The following is a 15,863-nucleotide window of genomic DNA, read 5'->3' on the forward strand; positions in this document are numbered from 1 at the left end:
ACACTGGAATCCCGAGCTCAAGAAACAACCTCTTTTCTCTAGTACTGGTAGGTTAAGGGCAGGGAATCTCAGCTAAGTCCTCTCACAGATGTAGGAGGCTCTAGTAGCAATTACTAGCCCTGCTAGGCCCTAGGGACGTCCTCAGATTTCTTAGATCCCTTGAGGGAGCTGGCTTCCATTCCTAGACAAATCGCTCAGCCTGTCAGGGCTTCAGTGTTCTGGGCTGCCCAACTCTTCTTCGCTCCCAGTGTCCCAGCCTCCGTGGTTCCCTGACATCCATCTGTGTGGCACTGAGCGATCACTCAGAGAAGACTGCCAGTCCCACACTTGTCACCATCAAGATTTCTGCTCAGGGAGGAATTTTTTAGGGCAATTGTGTCTTTGAGAAGCATTTGGCCTGCTGGAAACCAGAATTTTTGTCTTTTTTCTTCCTTTGAAAGAAACTCATCAAGAACCAGTCACAGTGCTGCTGTCTTCAGGGTACGTACAGAGGTGGTGGTTGGGGGGTGGGGGAGAGACAGACAGACCAGAAAAGATAGGTCCAGCCTCAGGGACTCCACTGTGGCTAAGGAAACAGGAATCATTGAGTCTTGGGCACCCTCCCGCTTCCATGACTCACCTCCCCCTCTTCCAGAAAGCCAGGCACAGGAATTAATTTATGGGTCCAGTCCAGAGGCCTTTAAGTAAACAGTGCTAACAGCCCTTTCAGCTACCCAGACAAGCTTGACTTAGGCCCCTGGGAGGAAGCTAATGACTTGTAGTTACTTGCCTATTGTTTTCCGAAAACAATTTGACTTCCTTTAGATAGCCTCCAAATTCCTTCTTTACAAACTAGGGTGCCTGAGCCAGGGCAGGGCTGAGCTCGCCAGCTCCAGAACACAATACCCTGGGTCACAAGGCCCCTTTCTTAAGGACTTTAAAGGCACCCGAAAAGGCAAGACTCTGTGAATGGAAAAGACCTTTGTGTGACTCTGCCTGTCTCTTGAAATCTCACCCTCACCCAAGAGCCTAAGAGACATTAAGGTGTAGAGTGTCCAAAGAACAAATATGTGAGGAGGGCTTGTATGTTATGACCATTTTATAGATGTAAACACTGAGGCCTGATGACTTGCCTGAAACCACCCAGTACACAAGGGACAGGGGTGGAATTCTCTCTCAGATCTGACAGCAAGCTAGGACCTGTTTCAAGCAGCCTCTGCTGTAGCTGAGAGACTGTCTGCCCCCTGAGAATCAAGTCTTCCTCCTGGGTAAGAGCGTGCACTTTAATTTCGCTGGCTGTGACGCTGCCGTGTAGGATCCCCAGCCTCCCCTCATCTTCCCAAGCTGGGGTAGGGTCAGGTCTCAGGCTGGGGATGTTTTCCCCCTAGAGACAATCTTTCACAGCCCAGGCTAGACCAAGGATGGCCTTGAGCTCCTCCTGATTCTCTTGTGTCACTTCCCTAAGGCTGGAGATTACGTGAGTCACCACATCTGGCCCATGGAGAAGCCATCTTTGAGTCTTCCTTCCGCCACAGGTGCATAGGTGACAGTCTCAGCTGGGTGGCCCAGTCCCTCTCCGCTAGAAAAGATCTCCCAAGCTTTCTCTGCAAGTAGACTGAACCACATTGACTTATTTTCTTACTTTTTAAAAAGCAGAGTATAAGGAGATTTTAATTCTTTAGTATTAATTCATTATATGCTGTATGTGTATATGGATTATGTATAGAGAATATTTACATATTATACACAAAAGAGAATATTCAAGTCGGTCTCAAACATTTTAAATAAGAGAAATCTCATCCAATAGGCAGCCCATATGTTTGATGGTGATTAGCATTATCCTCATTTTAAAAGTGAAAAAGAGTCCCATAGAAGCTGAGAGGTACAGCCAAAACCTGATCCCAAGCCACTCCTTTTTGTGTTACTGATGTTTGAACCCAGAGGCCCTGGGCATGCTAGGCAACTGGTCTACCACTGAATTAGACATCTGCTTGGAAGCCAGTAGTCTCTTTGTGCTTGTGTGTGTTGTGGTGATTTGTGTGCACATGTATGTGTGTGTACATGTGTGTTGAGGCCAGACAGCAAAGTCAGTGTCTTTCCCTATTTCTCTCCACCTTATTTTTGTGGGGCACAGGATCTCTCATTGTTCCTGGACCTTGCTGACTCGGCAAGTCTAGGCAGCTACTGTCTCTAGGATGTCTTGTGTCTGTCTCCCTAGGATTACAGGCACGCCATCATGCCCAGAGTTTTTTCATGGTACCTGGGGTCTGACCTTGGGTCCTCAGGCTTGCACAGCAGGCACTTTACTGATGGAGCCATCTCCCCCAAAATCCCCTGGAATCCAGCACTTTTCGGTATATCCTACTAGTGTCTGTCCCCACAACTGACAAAGACAGTACTCTTAATTGCAAGCTATTAGCCCCCATCCCCTGCTTAAGGTTAGCTGACTGGATGTGAGACTAACCTTTGAAAAAGCAGGGAAAACCTAAACTCTGTAAGCGCTTCTCTTTCCCTGTAATAATTTGACCCTGGGAGCCCAAGTTCAACCTAGGGATTGACATGGAGAGAGAAGACTCCCTTCCTCCAACTAGGGTTTGAGCATCTGTGGCTAAATCTTCAAGATGGGCTAAAGGTATTGTGCCTTCATTTACACACACGGGTCTGCCTCTATCTCGGGAGTGACTTCTCTGAGGCTGTCTGTGTACACAACATATCTGGCAGAAAGCTCTTCAATCTTGATTGTACCTTCAGATTTTGTCAGTGAGATGGGAACTGACACAGAGGCCATGGAGGGCTGCTGCTTCCTGGGAATTGACACAGAGGCCATGGAGGGTTGCTGCTTCGTGGGAGTTGACACAGAGGGCATCCATGGAGGGCTGCTGCTTCCTGGGAATTGACACAGAGGCTATGGAAGGCTGCTGCTTCCTGGCTTACTCCCCACGGCTTGCTCAGCTTGATTTCCCTACATAAGTCGGGACCACCAACCCAGGGGAAGTACCACCCATGATGGGCTGGGCCCGCCCATGTCAATCATTAGTGGAGAAAATGAGTCCACAGCTTTGCCCACAGGCCAGTCTGATGAGGCATTCTCACAATTGAGGTTCTTCTTCCCAGATAATTCTGTCTTGTATCAAGTTCACCAAAACTAACCAGTATGACCACCTAGTACCAGAACTTACACTCCAAGGAGAAACTAGTCCTTTTAGACCTTGTGAGGTACAGGGTAAACAAGGATGCATCCCTGTTACAAGGAAGGAAGGAAGGAAGGAAGGAAGGAAGGAAGGAAGGAAGGAAGGAAGGAAGGAAGGAAGGAACTTACCTGCAATAACTAGACCTGTCTGTAACAGGACCAACATTTAAGACTCTCCACAGCTTAGTTTCAAGGATTTCCTAGACTTGGAAAGCAAATGTCATCTCAAGATGTCCCAGGCAAAGATCCACATTTTTGTTGTAAGCTGAAATCTCCAGTCCTGAACCGAGGGGCCTAGTATTTGTTCCCATTCTCTGTCTTCAGTGGGGACAGAATCAGGTTTGCCTGGTATTAGACGGCAGTGATGATGACTGTGAGGGTGACGATGGCAATTCTTCTTCCTCTTCCTCTTCCTCCTCTTCTTTGGCTCAGCTCAGCACAGAGAAGGTTCTGAGGTCTGGGATCCCAGGTATGGATAAGATTTTAACCTTGTCTTCGGGGAGCAAAACTTGAAATGTGATGAGAATAGAGAACAAAGCACAGGAGCAAAAAAAGTCTGTGTTTCTGCTTCTTGGAACAAAGTGTTCTCCACCCACCCTACCTCACCCCCAAATCCGGAAAGTGAGAATCCTTAAAGGGAATGACTTAAGCCTGCCGAGTTTGCATCTCAACCAGCAGAAAAGCGTGACCTCAGCTCACTAACCACAGCTCCAATTACCCATTTCCACCCTCCAATTAGGCACTGGGGACTCATTGCTCTTGCAATTAGCTGTTGACAGAAATTACTGGCGTGCAAGCGCACGGGGGCACACATATGTAGGCTGTAAAGGAGGTAGCTGTTAAAATATCTGGACCACAGTGTCTTGGGAGGGAAACCTGAAGAGCCAGAGATGCACTGGGTGAAGGAGACATGGAAAGTTTGTCTCCTTGCTTCCCCCCTTGCTTCTAAAGACAAGGGAAGAAAAGAAGCATGTTTTGGGGGGGGCCACCATTAAAGGACTTCGGAGAAGGGGAAATAGACTGTGCTGAGACACCTCTGCAGTAACCTATAGGAAGCTCAGTTTCTTGCCAGAGATGGAGACCACACATCTCATGCTCTAACCTGGGGTGCCCTCTGCCCCTTTTTCACTAGTCCAGTGCAGTTTATATTTTCTTTATAGCTGTGAGACAAAGAGATGGCACTTTGTATCGGGGAGAACTTTTCTCCGTGTCCTAAGTAACCTTGAGTGAGTTACTCAACTTCTCTGCATCTGAACTTACTTTATAGCAGAATGGGAATAACAACGGATTGTTTGTCCTGCAGAACTGTGAGGTGAACACCGGCCAGCTCTTTCCACTTTGCTACAACACAACAAAACAATCACACAAATGATCTCTCCTCACATAATTTAGCAATTTATTGTACATACATTACTGTGTTTATATTAATTGCTTCACAATTAAGAACTCTTTTTAGCCAGGCGTGGTAGTGAGTTCCTGTAATCCCTGTACTTGGGAGGCAGAGCCAGGTGGATCTCTGAGTTCAAGGTCAGCCTGGTCAAAAATAGAGTCCATGACAGCCAAGGCTACACAGAGAAACCCTTTCTCAAAAAACTAACCAACCAACCAACAAAACTCTATTTTGTAACTAAAACAGTAGTTCTTTGTGGCCTCTGCTTCTCAGCATTGACCAAGCCCATAGACATGGCCAATGAGTCTTTGTCACTGCAGATTGTTTTCATGAGACTGTTTTTCTGCGAGCTGGAGAAATGGCTCGGTGGTTGCAAACACTTGCTGGTCTTGCAGAGGATTGAGTTGGGTTCCCAGCACTCAGGACTGTCAGCTATAACTGCCTGTAACTCCAGATCCAGGGGGATCTGGCACCCTCTTCTGGCCTCCATGGACACTACACTTATGTGCATATATCTATTCACAGATACACACACATATACAAATAATTAGAAAGAAAGTAAATCTTTTTTTAAAAAACCACCAGCAGCCTGGCATGGTGGTACATACCTTTAATCCCAGCACATACCCAGGAGACAGTGGCAAGTGGATCACTGTGAGTTCGAGACCAGCCTGGTTTACAAAGTGAGTCCAGGACAGCCAAGGCTACACAGAGAAACCCTGTCTCAAAAAACAACAACAAACAAAAATAGAGAAAAAAAACCCACCACCACCATCACCAGCAGCAGCAGTAGCAACAACAACAACAACAACAAAAACAACTCTTAGGTCATTTTTCTATCTTTTCATTTCAAACTGGAAAAAATGTGAAATGTGCCTCTAGCATGCTTCTGAATAGCATTTGCTTGGCAGCACCATTTTTAATGTGTGGAGTCCACCTCAGTGCCTCTTTCTAGGACTCTTTCTTACACTGGCTGTGAGGAAGAAAGAGAGAACACAGCAGAATTTCTGTTCTATCCCCAGCCCAAGGCCTGACTTCTTTCTAGGGCATTACACATCAGCTTATAATGTTCTCCTTTGGTTTGTGGTGACCACCGTACTGAGTCCCTTCAGAAAAATCACTCTAGGCCAACAACCTGAATGACATGTTCCTTACTGTAGTTAGAGTCTTGTCTTACTCCCAGAGAGATTCTGGCAAGAAATAATCCACTCTTCCAAAGTCCTTCCAAAACCACTTAGTTTGCATACATCAAAATATTCTCTGTCTAGAGGAGATGCCATGCCGAGCCATGTCCAGGGCTTCGAGGACGCGGCTTCCTGGAGAGTCTCCAGTGGCCCCACCCACTTTCTCTGCTGATTAATTCTGTATTCTCCAGGTAGGATGGCAGTATTTTCGTGCTATGCCCCGGACTGTCCAGCTTCATGGCTGTGCCTACATCTAGGCATGTCTTCCCTAGGCACCCAAAGGGAAATGGTACTCTCTCTGTATCCCTGATGATCTCCGCGTTGAATGGCTGGCATTTAGTTTCCCCTTTGGCAGCCCCACGACCAATGAATTAATATTCCATTAATCCCTCCCCCACTTTCAGATCACCCCCAGGTGAGGCTTCAGGGAATCTTAACTGCCTGGCTCTGGCTAGAGATAACTTGTCTCCAAGTACCTTGTTTTGTAGATTGGCTGGGAAGAAGAGACAATGTCACAGTAGGGGGACATAGTCAGCAGAGGCCGGGAGGGAGCAAGCCCGGTGCCTCACTACTCTGTGTATTCTGTAGTCATGCCCACTGCACTGCCCTCTACTAGCCCTTACATTTCTTCATCAGTTCTGGTGACTACACTGAGAAAAGCAGACATTATTACTCCCAGTGTGCAGCTGAAGAAGCCAAGCTTCAAGGACGGTGGCCCGCCTACTGTTGCTCTCAGCTATCAAGAGGCAGAGCCAGGATGCAAACCCAGGTAGGCCGGCATAGAGCATCCTGCTAAGGAACCTGTGGCTAAGGCATTAGGGTTACTGCGTTTGTTTTCATCAGAGCCAATTCCCTTCTCCTGATCTAGCACATGAAGCCCCACTTTCTGCCCCTTCTTGCTGGTCCTCAGCTTATTCATGAATAGAAAACGGAGTCTGTTTGTTACTAGCTCTGGATGAGGATGGCGCCAAGCTGATGACTACGTGGAGGAAGAGGCAGAGCTGTGTGCTGGGCTAGCACCTGTCACCCATTGTGGTGTGTGACACTGTCAAGGAGGCTAGACTGTCCCTCAGTTTCCCTGACTGTCGCAGATGACTTCTGAGATTCTTTTCCTCAGCTGTCATATCTGTGTGGGCTCTTAGTCATTGTTTTTTTTTCTGGCTTCAGTAACCCCAACTTCCGACATTTGTCACACCCCCACAGGGCCCATGGCTTAATGTTTAAAAAGAGGGATTGGTACAAGACGAAAGAGGTGGTCTGAGGTGATGGCTGCACCACAATTTCTGAGTTTGCTCTCCTGGGATAAAGAATATAGTAAGAACTTTCCCTGGATCCTCTACACCAGGGACATCCATGTACATCTTTAGATCACCCAAGAAGATGAATTTTGGCGTTAGTTAAAACTTAACACCAACACCACCCCATGCAACTGAGTCCCCACGATCTTGTTACTCAACTCCTTTGGCCTCTATTTCCTCAGAGGCATTGCAGAAAGTGAAATCAGAGACTGGAATGAAGAAGTGGAATAAAACAGGACGCACATGTGAAGGCCCTACACCAGTGCCCAGGCGCTCACAGGAGATGTTGTCTTCTCATCTTCTCGTTAGAGGAGGAGTGGGAGGGGAAAGAGGGAGCAGGACACTTGGCGTGGTGGGGAGCACAGCGCCACCATCTGGAACTCCAGGGAGAGGTTCATTTGGGCTCCACCTTATCTGAGTTCCAATGGCTATGGCTTGGGAGAATTGCATTTTCCTGGGATCTCTGAGGGCTTGCTGTGTGTGTGGGGGGGAACCTTCTTTTCTAGTAACAGAAAAAGGATGGGGAAGAGGGATGTTCCTCAGGGTGCTTCAGGAATGCAGAATTATGAAGGCTCAGCAGTAGAGGGGTGTGCAGGAAAAGACCCAGGGAGGCTGTGCCTGAGCCAGCCAAAGAGAGCAAGTGCACAGACTGCTGGGCTGCCCGACAAGGACAGCCACCAGGACAGCCAGCGAGTGAGCAGTGTCGGGCTTAGGGGAGTGGGAGGTGTCTTTCTTGGGGTGAGGGTGGCTGATGAGGAGAGGGAGGGGAGGGATGACTTTTAAAATGAATGCAAAATTCTAAGAGCACAAAAGGGGTGGGGGGGGAGGGACCCAGATCTGGAAAGGGGTGGAGAGAGAAAGAGAAGGAAGAAGTGGGAGGGCTATGGGATACCGATTAAAAAGAGGGTGGGAGGGGAGCAACTGACAGGCTCAAGAGCAAATAACAGTGGGCAGCTGCACAGCAGCCAGAGTCTGAAGAAGCCAACTCCAGGCAGGAGGAGGAAGAAGCAGGTAAGGCAGCCTTGAACTTTAAGAGCTAAAACTACACGTCAGTGGGAAGTAGCTCAGAAAGAGAGAGACTTGCCTGTCCAGAGGCTGGGTAAGCAAATCTCCCTCTGTACCTGTGAACGGGTTCTCTACCCGGCTCTATTCCTGCCACAGTGTCGCCTGGCTGAATTAAGCAGGAAGGTTGATAAACCTAAGGATTCCTGCCTTGATCCCTAAGAGCTATAGGCATGTGAATGCTGACGGGAGCCCTCTGGGTCACAGTCTGCCCCTGTGGAATAGCAGTGCCCTGGGGGCATCTTAAGAAGTGGGTCACTAGTCCATTTCCAAGAACTTTTGCTAAGTGGGAATTGTCCCTTTAAAAACCAAAAACCAACAGTGTTTTACGATCCGCTAGGCGTGGAATTTCTTTTGAAATGCTTTCCACAGCATTTGTAGAGTGCTTTTAGTTTTTTTGGTTTGTTTGGTTTTTTTTTCCCCCTTCACAAGGCATGTTGGACGGTTTAAAAATATTCTCTACTTAGCTTCCTACTGCGTATCATGTCCCCACTGTGCAATGACCACGTACAAGAATGCCAGCTGCCCCTGAGGTCAGGTAAAGGAGGCTCAGAGAGATAGCCCGAGGGAGGAGGCCTGTAGGGCTCCAGCCTACCTGACAGCAGTGTGAGCCCCTTACCTCTCTTCTGATCACGTGGCAAGACAACCCGGACTTAGGGGTGGGAAACCTGGGGCTGGTCCCCTGAGGAGCCATGTGACCTCGGGCGTGCCACTTCCTCCTTCTGGTTCTCATTGTTCTCCCCAGGAGATACCCTCTCTGGTCCAGCACCATGCAAAACTCTAACTCCATAGGCTCCAGTGCAACTCGGAACCACTTAAAAAAGCACCACTTGACACAACGATTTACATCCTTTGTTCAATTGGTTCCTGTACCTGCTTCCTAGTGCCCATCATCACGTCATCCATCTTAAGGACCCCTGGCCACTCCTCAGCTCATCTCTAAACCCGGCCAATGGTTAGAGCTGGCATGGTCAGACTGGCCTGAGAGAAGGAAGGGCAGTGGAAGAGCACTGGACAGAGAGCCAAGAGATCTGAGACCTAGAGATGCTCGGCAGAGTGGAGGCAGAGACCGGGTGCAGGCAGCCTCCTCTCTGCTGGCCTCACACTGTGGCTAGCAGGCATACCAGCCTGGCTTTCCCAGTAGCAGCTTAAGTGGCCTCCATCTTCTCTACCTATTGTCCCCAGAGTCACAGCCCAGGCCAGAGCCTGCCAGCTCTGGACTTTCTACCTTCTCATCACGTCTCCACCCTGAGCCCTGGGGGCAGCAGAGCTATTTAGAACCTGCAATCCCTGACCACCCCTCATGGCCCTTTCCTCACTAAGCAGCTGCCATTGAGCAGTCCATAGTACAGAGCCAAAATGTTTTCTGGGTCCTGTTTTTCCTATGCATGTGATGTTCACAGAACCATGGTGCTCACCAAGTCAAGTTGCTCTGCCTTGCCTTGTCTTAGAACTCCGGCGGTGTCTCTCTGAGTTCCTGACACTGGTTGCTGTTCTGGGCCACTGCAGGGCCCTCTCCTACTACTGGCCTAACATCTTAGGTCATTAAAACTGGAAGAGGTCTCAGAGTGGCCAATGAAACTCCTCTTTTGACAAGGAGACCAAGACCTAGGAAGGGGATGCGACTTGCGGGAAATTAGCACCCTGCTCTGCCCCTTTCTTAGCTCTGTTCAGTTCATCTTCCTTCATCCTTCCCTGATGCTTCCATTTAAGTAGCTACCAAATCCTGCTCCACCCACTTCCCTGCCTGCAGGCCTGCCTGTCCTTCCTCACCTGCCCTGGCTGCTGGGGGTACAAGGAGTAGAGAGCCATGGGATCCAGCAGTTACCAAGGCTGTCACAGCGCTACCCAACCTCTCAAGCACTGGCTAGCCAAATCTCTGGGGATTGCCAATTAAAGGGGGATGGGTGACCTATCTGTCACTCAAGACTGCAAGTGGGAGATCTGTAGCCCCCTGAGCTGGTGGGGGCTCTGAGAGGTCCAGCTCTCCACCTTCCAAGGATAGACTCTCCCTGGGGGATTTCAGCAGCTCTCTGTGTGGACCAGTGCCCTCAGGCCTGGCTCTGGGCTCAAAGAATGAGTTAGCCAGAGAGGAGAGATGCCCATTTTCCTAGAAGGGCTGTCGTCCTTCGTCCTTCCTATTGTCAGGAGACGTTGACTTGTGAATGACAGCTTACTGACACTTGCTGAGTCAATTGCTCCTGCCGTATTAGCAAATAGTGGGCAAGAAAAATCCAGCAACCCATCCACTTGGATAAACAAATGGAGCTTTGAGCTTTCAGAATCAGTGGGATTGAAATCGCATGGACGGACATGACTGCCTAATTCAGATGTAGGGTGAAAAGAAGAGGCTGTGGGTATGGGTTCAGAAATGAGCTGTGTGACTTCAGGCAAATTACTTAATGTCTCTTGATCCTCAGCTTCAGGAGGAGGAGGAGGAAGTCTTCTGTAAGGCTTAGTTAGCATTGCACAAGGCCTGTTTACTGTTGCACATTGACCACTGGGGTCCAGGTACATGAATTCAGGCACCCAACTGCTGAGCTACAGCCCGGGGTGGTGTCTTAAATGACTCTCACATGCCTGCTGTTCAAACCACAACAGAACAGCAGACCTGGCTCTCAGCCCCAGGCTTTTCAAATTACACCTCACTTGATACAAAAGCCTTTCCCCCACCCACCCACCCACAAAACCCCCACCCACCCACCCAGCCCCACACCCAGTGACCAGCCATGGCATCTGATTCTGAGAAGGTACTGCTTGCTTTATATGACCACAGATTCATCTTGCCGTGACCACACTCATGCTGACCTCTATGCTAAGGGTTAGAACATCTGGTTTGTCTCTTGACTTTGCCACTCAGTTCCCGACCTCTCACAACTGGGAAAATTCCAGGCTTCCTGGATGCACCAACTTGGGGCTGTCGGGCCTTGGCAACCATTCCACCCAACTGCTTTTGTGGCTTAAGGAAAGGAGTGCATCTGTCTAAGGCCACCACAAAAAAAAAAAAAAAAAAAAACAGGAGCCAGAAAGAGCCTCCTTCATGAGATGGTAACACTGAGTGTCCACAAAGAACTTCCAGAATCCCACCTGCAAAGATCCTTTAGGAGAAGGCAGGAGTGGCCAGCCAAGATGTCTCGGGCCCCAACTTACAACAATAAGTTCCCCTTTCTCTTTCCAGGTGACCTAGTCCACTTGGATTCTTCTTTGCTTTCAGCTTTGAACACATTTGAAAGGCTATGGTTCCTCAATCCCATGGAGCATACTCAGGTGCTGAAGATGTACATGGGGCAGGCTGGGCATGCCTCAGGAAACAAAGGGGCCTAGTCAGAGCCTCTGTACCTCTCTGTGCTTCCTTGGTCTTGCCCAGAACGTCTTGAAGCCTTGCAAAATACACATCTTACAGATTCATCAGCATCCTTTCAATCACCCATGTTTTCCTTCTCCCTGATAGTTGCCTTCCAGTACTTAGCACCACAAGAGCCTTGCAGTGTCACTAACCTGTTTCTTTGTTGTTGTTGTTGTTGTTGTTTGTTTTTTGTTTTTTGAGACAAGGTCTCTCTACGTAGCCTTGGCTGTCCTGGACTCGCTTTGTAGTCCAGGCTGGCCTCGAACTCACAGCGATCCACCTGCCTCTGCCTCCCGAGTGCTGGGATTAAAGGTGTGTGCCACCACGCCTGGCAGACTAACCTGTTTCTTGTACTTTCAAGTTCACTATCAAGTTGGGTAATTGGGTCATGGTCGAAAGTTCTTACTGGAAACACTGGGAGGTTGGGGGAGGTACTAGCAAATGCTCCAGTGTTCCAAATAGTGTTCTAGATGTTTCTACGGATTCATATATTCTTCAGTGCTGTGATTAAGCATTCCCATTTGTTTTTAAACTGGAAACTGAGATCACTCAACCAGCAATGAAACCAGAGGCCTAGGCCTAGCCCTGCTATTTCTTAGAAGCCGTGAGTCTATCACCTAGCTATGACTGTTCCTGTTGTCCTTATGATATGACATCCGAGAACCCTCAGAGCCTGTTGTTTGGCTAGCTAGAAGACCCGCAGTAGACACTGCCACAGCCAAGAGCACTTGTTGGCTAAAAAAGGAAATAACTTTCTATATGTGAATTCCGGACAAATGGTGGCAGATGCCAAAGAGTCTAAGGTCCTGACCACTGTGGGCTGACATCCCTAATGCAGCCACTAAGGCTAGGATCAGGATGAGCAATGGCTTATCTGCCAGTAAAACAGATCGTAACAGAAGAAATCCCCGGCTTCTTGTGGGACTGGATCAAATGAGCAAAGTCCCACTCACAGGTTGAGGCTGGAGTTCTGGACACACGTTCACCTGGTCCTAGGAGCTTTTGTTGTTCTCATTTTTTTTAGAGACGGAAGGGGAATGTGAAATCAGAGCAAGAAGATCCAGGTCTGTTTGCAGCATTTGCTAATCGTGGGACTTGTGACCAGTTACCAAGCCCTTGGGCCTCCATTTTCTCTTCTGTGAAGTGGAACAATGTGACTTCCCTAAGAGAGTTAATGGGTGGGTTTTAAATTATGCTTTGTAAGGAGGTGTGCACATAGAAATACATTGTACTCTCAATGGTGCTATATGTTCTTAAGGCCCCTGTTCTACCATCCTTTCGTATAAAACTAAGGGTCGGTACGAGCAATGTCTGTCTTGCAGCTGTAAGGCCCTATGAATCTATTCCAAGGCCATCAGAACAATAACCTAATTTGAGTACTAGCATAAATAGAGTTTCCATCTCTGATTGCATAGGAACTCCGGATACTTTGTTGTAAGTTACTGTTTCTCTACACTACCCACTTCGAACTACTTCTTTCAACATCTCAAGAAGGAAATGCTATTTTTTCCACACATAATTCTTTCTTCACTTTGCCTGCTCCTTTCACCCTCTTGGCTTCAAAACAACAATGTGCCAGCAGGTGTCTCTGAATTGGCCAATCTGTCCTTGCCAGAATAAAATAATTAGATTTTAAAGAGAGTCAATTATCTGCCACCAGCTTGAGTAGGAGGAAAAATGTTTTGCGTGCTGTATCATCCATCTGTCTCTCTCCTCCTCTCTCTCTCACCTCTATCGTCCTCTCCCTTATATAGTGACCAAAGTTCAGGGATGATGGCCCCTAGTCAACTTCTAATGCAGAGACAGTAGCTCACAGCACACTCAGTAGCGGCAGCTTTGTCAGGTGCCTGGCCGTTCCCTTGAGGATTTCTGAACTGTGAGAATTACTCCAACTACTTCAATAAACTGGCAATGTAGCAATTGCCCCATGAGCATCCGGGCATCTCATACACAAGTGGCCAGCTTCTCCTGGTGAGATTTAGCCAAAGAAAGGAAGGACAGGTGGTTTTGGTGGAAATTAGCACAGCTGTTAAGACAGGGCTTTGCTTCAGGTGTTCCAGGCTCCGTGTTTGACTCTAACTCCACACCTTTTACTAGTAGTGTGATCTCACTCGGAGCTCTAAACAGGAAGGAAGATGGTTTCTGTTCCCTTAGCTTGTTGTGAGACCAACTGAAAACAGTCTTTAATGTTTATGGGGTGTTCAGCTCACAGAAATAACTCAGTAAGTATCATGTCGCCGCCATCGTCACCCTCATGATCCACATTCAGTGTGCGTACGTGTGCGCTGTAAAGCGCCAGCTAAACTAGAAGGCATAGTTGAGAATGTCAAGGATCATAAAGATGACTGAGATAGCTGAGTGCTTAGACCAGTTTCACATGTAATTCTTCCCACGTGTCCAAGGGGGAAAGTACTAAGAAAAGAGAAGTCAGAAAACTGTACACGAGTGAATAAGTACACGAGAGCTGTCAGATGATGTTTCTCCTTGCTCTTCACAGCCACCTTTACTGTCCGCCACAGCACAGTCACTCAGTAAACACTCTATGCACTAAGCTGAACTGGCACGGCACTCTGCCTGAGGCATTCTTTGAGGAGGCCCCTTGGGTCCCTTTGCAGCAGAATTCTCTTAATTGGGAAGCAAGTCAACCCTTCCCCGTGCTGCATTCCACTGTATGGCGAGTGGAATTCGGAGCAGAGCCCCAGGGGACTGTTATTATTACTATGAATAACAGCCTTTATTGAGAAACAGAGATCTATAAGATACTGTCCAGAACATGTGTCACTATCCAGAATTAGCTTCTGTGGAGTGGCTTTATAATCTAATTTTGACAAAGTTGGAAAAGTCTCCCAGTAATCTGAGGGGAGGAGGCAAGGAGGAATAGTCCACTGTGACAGCATCTACCGTAAACATAATCAGTCCCAATTATCCAAGCAGAGGTCTCTCTCGCAGGCAGAAGAAAATGTTAGAGGCTCCCATCTCCTTGGCGTTACATCATGGGACAGGAGTCCCTAAGTCAGCTTCCCAAGAGGCTGGCTTACGGGCACTCAAAGTGACTCCAGAGTGGCGCTAACCCTCACCTTCATTTGGGTCCTTTTCTTCAGTAGCTGAGAAGGATCACTTGGTACCCAACTCATTTAGTATTTGGTGTTTTGAGTCTCTTGAATGCTATCCCTCATCCATTGCTGGCGTTTTGTTTTGTTGTTTTGTCTTGTTTATTGCATATGTACCACCAGGTGCACGGCACAACATGGGAGGGGAATTCCTCAAGGAGGCTACAGTGGCCAGTGGAGCAAGTAGCTCTCAGTGTGTTTGTGAGACCCCAAAGACTTTCCAGTGCACCCTAAGGCTCATCTGCTGACTTGAACACACAGAAATTGTTGTCAGGAAGTTTGCTACATATGACCCCAAAGAATAAAATTGTTACCCAAGAATTTACACAGCTTCAACCATCCCTTTGGAAGCTGCTGTCCACTCCCAGTATGCACACTTGAGGAGGAGAGATGAGGGTGCAATTCTAGGAAGCATGTTGAGGGGCATCTGCCTTGGTGTCACGCATGGTTTAAACCTCAGCCATTAGGAAAGGAGGAGTGCAGATTACAAATGCTGCAGACCTTAACATCACAAGCTCTCTTGGAGGACCATCTCCTCCGGGTCTGCCTTCAGAGGCAAGGCATATACCAGGTTCAGAGGACACTGGATTTAGAATTTCTCTGGACTCCGAAGACTCTTAAGTCTTCCATGATCTGACCCCTGCCTCCCAGGCAGACTCCCTCCTTTTGTTTTCTTCGAACTCCAAAGCCATGCCAGTTTTCATCCCACCAAGTTCCTTCCTGAAGTTCTCTTTGTGTAAAATGCCCTCATCTCTCCTGCCTCTCCTTCGCTGACTCTGTGCCCCAATAAACACCATGCCTACTTAAGTTGTCTCATCTAGGACGTCCTCTTACTCACCCATGTACTCCTACTCTCCCTTCTAACTAAGGGCAATGCTATTTTCATCATTTGCACAACACATCACACTTGCCTTCTACTCTGTCTCTGGCTTTATTTGTATTCCTCCACAGGACAGTGTTTTGTTTTATTTTTTAACATAGAGACGTACTGACCTTTGGGTCTCTGAGTTCTAGCACTGGGCTAGCATAAGAGACATTCAGTAAATGTTTATTAAGATGAAATGAGCTATGCTTTCCTAGTACTTTCGCCAGCACTATATATAGCATAGGTTACGTCAAGGGAGCATAGTAAGTATTTGCTTGATTGCATAAAAGCTGACCCTGAGTGTTATCACTAAGCAGCAGATGCATGTCTGAAATCACTCCAATATTCATGGGAGTTTGTCAAGTTCCAAGTGCAGAGACCTGAGCATTGATGAGTTCCATGCTTTCAGGGAAGATAGAAGAAGATTATGGGTACTGCA

The 15,863-nt window shown here is 47.9% G+C and overlaps 1 protein-coding gene across 2 annotated transcripts in view; it reads left to right on the top strand.

Annotated features, from left to right (window-relative positions):
- The first annotated feature begins 254 nt into the window (after positions 1-254).
- GJA5 (gap junction protein alpha 5) overlaps positions 255-15,863 on the top strand; it is a 29,828-nt gene continuing 14,219 nt past the window's right edge. Inside the window, exon 1 of one of the 2 annotated variants that reach the window (XM_084755874.1) lies at positions 255-480. The gene's annotated coding sequence lies outside the window, so the exon portion shown is untranslated. Of the gene's footprint in view, positions 481-7,953; positions 8,053-15,863 lie in introns of those variants that run through there. The other variant, XM_084755873.1, reaches the window with a different exon arrangement.

This window comes from Acomys minous (assembly GCF_964271855.1).
Source record: "Acomys minous genome assembly, chromosome: 14".
NCBI lineage: Eukaryota > Metazoa > Chordata > Mammalia > Rodentia > Muridae > Acomys > Acomys minous.